Genomic DNA, 4,906 nt, shown 5'->3' with positions numbered 1-4,906 from the left:
TAGGTCTAGGTTAGGTCTGGGATTTGCTATCATCAGGCTCGTTCTTTCGCATATTTCTCATACTCCATGGCTAGATCCTGGGCTTTTTCTGGAGTGGATCACGTAGTAATGAAGTACAACACTGAAACAGTCAATTAAACCTGGTTTCCATCAATATTTTAGAGGACTGCGCATGTTAGGTCTAGGTTAGGCCTGGGATTTGCCCTGATCAGGGTCATACTTTCGCAGTTTTAACATACATGTTGACCTGATCGACGGTTTTTTCTGCTTTGGATCACGTAGTAAAGTGGCACCACACTGAAACATTCAATTAAACCTGGTCTTGATAAATATTTTAGAGGATAACGCATGTTAGGTTTGGGTTAGGTCAAGGATTTGCCCTCAGCAGGCTCATACTTTCGCATATTTCTCATACTTCATGGCTAGATCCTGGGCTGTTTCTGGATTGTATCACGTAGTACTGTGGTACCACGCTGATGCAGTCAATTAAACCTGGTTTCGATCAATATTTTTGAGGATAACGCATGTTAGGTCTAGGTTAGGCCTGGGATTCTCACTCATCAGACTCATACTTTCGCATTCTTCACATACTTGTAGAACGGATCCTGGGTATTTTCTGGTTTGGATCACGTAGTAATGTGGGACCACACTGAAACAGTCAATTAAACCTGGTCTTGATAAATATTTTAGAGGATAACGCATGTTAGGTCTGGGTCAGCTCTAGAATTTGCCCTCATCATGCTCATACTTTCGCATCTTTCTCATACATCATGGCTAGATCCTGGCCTTTTTCTGGATTGTATCACGTAGTAATGTGGTACCACGCTGAAACAGTCGTTTAAACCTGGTTTCGATCAATATTTTAGAGGACAACGCAAGTTAGGTCTAGGTAAGGCCTGGGATTTTCACTCATCAGACTCATACTTTCGCATTCTTCACATACTTGTTGAACGGATCCTGGGTTTTTTCTGGTTTGGATCACGTAGTAATGTGGGTCCACACTGAAACAATCAATTAAACCTGGTCTTGATAAATATTTTAGAGGATAACGCATGTTAGGTCTGGGATAGGTCTGGGATTTGCCCTCATCAGACTCATACTTTCGCACACTTCACATACTCGTTGAACAGATCCTGGGTTATTTTCTGGTTTGGATCACATAGTAATGTGGTACCACACTGAAACAGTCGATTAAACCAGGTTTCGATCACTATATTTGAGGACAACGCATGTTAGGTCTAGGTTAGGCCTGGGATTTTCACTCATCAGACTCATACTTTCGCATTCTTCACATACTTGTTGAACTGAAACTGGGTTTTTTCTGGTTTGGATCACGTAGTAATGTGGTTCCACACTGAAACAGTCGGTTAAACCTGGTTTCGATCAATATTTTAGTGGATAACGCAAGTTAGGTCTGGGATAGGTCTGGGATTTGCCCTCATCAGACTCATACCTACGCACACTTCACATACTCGTTGAACAGATCCTGGGTTTTTTCTGGAGTGGATCACGTAGTAATGAAGTACAACACTGAAACAGTCAATTAAACCTGGTTTTCATCAATATTTTAGAGGACAGCGCATGTTAGGTCTAGGTTAGGCCTGGGATTTGCCCTGATCAGGGTCATACTTTCGCAGTTTTAACATACATGTTGACCTGATCGATGGTTTTTTCTGCTTTGGATCACGTAGTAAAGTGGTACCACACTGAAACAGTCCATTAAACCTGGTTTGGATTAATTGTTTAGAGCATAACGCATGTTAGGTCTAGGTTAGGCCTGGGATTTTCACTCATCAGACTCATACTTTCGCATTCTTCACATACTTGTTGAACGGATCCTGGGTTTTTTCTGGTTTGGATCACGTAGTAATGTGGGACCACACTGAAACAATCAACTAAACCTGGTCTTGATAAATATTTTAGAGGACAACGTATGTTAGGTCTGGGATAGGTCTGGGATTAGCCCTCATCAGACTCATACTTTCGCATATATCTCATACTTGATGACTAGATCCTGGGCTTTTTCTGGATTGCATCACGTAGTAATGAAGTACAACACTGAAACAGTCAATTAAACCTGGTTTCCATCAATATTTTAGAGGACAACGCATGTTAGGTCTAGGTTAGGCCTGGGATTTGCCCTCATCAGGGTCATACTTTCGCAGTTTTAACATACATGTTGACGTGATCGAGGGTTTTTTCTGCTTTGGATCATGTAGTAAAGTGGTACCTCATTGAAACAGTCCATTAAACCTTGTTTGGATCAATATTTTTGAGGATAACGCATGTTAGGTCTAGGTTAGGCCTGGGATTTTCACTCATCAGACTCATACTTTCGCATTCTTCACATACTTGTTGAACGGATCCTGGGTTTTACTGGTTTGGATCACGTAGTAATGTGGGGCCACACGGAAACAATCAATTAAACCTGGTTTCCATCAATATTTTAGAGGATAACGCATGTTAGGTATAGGTTAGCCCTGGGATTTTCACTCATCAGACTCATACTTTCGCATTCTTCACATACTTGTAGAACGGATCCTGGGTTTTTACTGGTTTGGATCACGTAGTAATGTGGTACCACACTGAAACATTCAATTAAACCTGGTTTCGATCAATATTTTAGAGGATAACGCAAGTTAGGTCTGGGATAGGTCCGGGATTTGCCCTCATCAGGCTCATACTTTCGCACACTTCACATACTCGTTGACAAGATCCTGGGTTTTTTTCTGGTTTGGAGCACGTAGTAATGTGGTACCACACTGAAACTGTCGATTAAACCTGGTTTCGAACACTATTTTAGAAGACAATGCAAGCTAGGTCTGGGATAGGTCTGGGATTTGCCCTCATCAGGCTCAAACTTTCGCGTTTTTCACATACTTGTTGAACAGATCCTGATTTTTTTCTGGTTTGGATCACGTAGTGGTGTGGTACCACACTGAAACAGTCAATTAAACCTGGTTTCGATCACTATTTTAGCGGATAACGCAAGTTAGGTCTGGGATAGGTCTGGGATTATCCCTCATCAGACTCATACTTTCGCACACTTCACATACTCGTTGACAAGATCCGGGGTTTGTTTCTGGTTTGGATCACGTAGTAATGTGGTACCACACTAAAACTGTCGGTGAAACCTGGTTTCGATCAATATTTTAGTGGATAACGCAAGTTAGGTCTGGGATAGGTCTGGGATATGCCCTCATCAGACTCATACTTTCGCACACTTCACATACTCGTTGAACAGATCCTGGGTTATTTTCTGGTTTGGATCACATAGTAATGTGGTACCACACTGAAACAGTCGATTAAACCAGGTTTCGATCAATATTTTTGAGGATAGCGCATGTTTGGTCTGGGATAGGTCTGGGATTTGCCCTCAACAGACTCATACTTTCGCACACTTCACATACTCGTTGAACAGATCCTGGGTTGTTTTCTGGTTTGGATCACATAGTAATGTGGTACCACACTGAAACAGTCGATTAAACCTGGTTTCCATCAATATTTTAGAGGACAGCGCATGTTAGGTCTAGGTTAGGCCTGGGATTTGCCCTGATCAGGGTCATACTTTCGCAGTTTTAACATACATGTTGACCTGATCGAGGGTTTTCTCTGCTTTGGATCACGTAGTAAAGTGGTACCACACTGAAACAGTCCATTAAACCTGGTTTGGATCAATTGTTTAGAGGATAACGCATGTTAGGTCTAGGTTAGGCCTGGGATTTTCACTCATCAGACTCATACTTTCGCATTCTTCTCATACTTGTTGAACAGATCCTGGGTTCTTTTCTGGTTTGTATCACGTAGTAGTGTGGTACCACACTGAAACAGTCCATTAAACCTGGTTTGGATCAATTGTTTAGAGGATAACGCATGTTAGGTCTAGGTTAGCCCTGGGATTTTCACTCATCAGACTCATACTTTCGCATTCTTCTCATACTTGTTGAACTGATCCTGGGGTTTTTCTGGCTTGGATCACGTAGTAATGTGGTACCACACTGAAACAGTCGATTAAACCTGTTTTCGATCAATATCTTAGAGGATAACGCAAGTTAAGTCTGGGATTGGTCTGGGATTTGACCTCATCAGACTCATACTTTCGCACACTTCACATACTCGTTGAACAGATCCTGGGTTATTTTCTGGTTTGGATCACATTGTAATGTGGTACCACACTGAAACAGTCGATTAAACCAGGTTTCGATCAATATTTTTGAGGATAACGCATGTTAGGTCTAGGTTAGGCCTGGGATTTTCACTCATTAGACTCATACTTTCGCATTCTTCACATACTTGTTGAACGGATCCTGGGTTTTTTCCAGTTTGGATCACGTAGTAATGTGGTACCACACTGAAACAGTCGATTAAACCTGGTTATGATCAATATTTTAGAGGATAACGCATAGTTAGGTTTGGGATAGGTCTGGGATTTGACCTCATCAGACTCATACTTTCGCACACTTCACATACTCGTTGAACAGATCCTGGGTTATTTTCTGGTTTGGATCACATAGTAATGTGGTACCACACTGAAACAGTCGATTAAACCTGGTTTCGATCAATATTTTAGAGAATAATTCATGTTAGGTCTAGGTTAGGTCTGGGATTTGCTCTCATCAGGCTCGTTCTTTCGTTATATTTCTCATACTTGATGGCTAGATCCTGGGCTTTTTCTGGATTGCATCACGTAGTAATGAAGTACAACACTGAAACAGTCAATTAAACCTGGTTTCCATCAATATCTTAGAGGACAACGCAAGTTAGGTCTGGGATAGGTCTGGGATTTGACCTCATCAGACTCATACTTTCGCACACTTCACATACTCGTTGAACTGATCCTGGGTTATTTTCTGGTTTGGATCACATAGTAATGTGGTACCACACTGAAACAGTCGATTAAACCTGG

The sequence above is a fragment of the Colletes latitarsis genome, unplaced genomic scaffold, assembly GCF_051014445.1.
Source record: "Colletes latitarsis isolate SP2378_abdomen unplaced genomic scaffold, iyColLati1 scaffold0002, whole genome shotgun sequence".
NCBI classification, from domain to species: Eukaryota; Metazoa; Arthropoda; class Insecta; order Hymenoptera; family Colletidae; genus Colletes; species Colletes latitarsis.
This window is presented reverse-complemented; position numbering follows the sequence as displayed.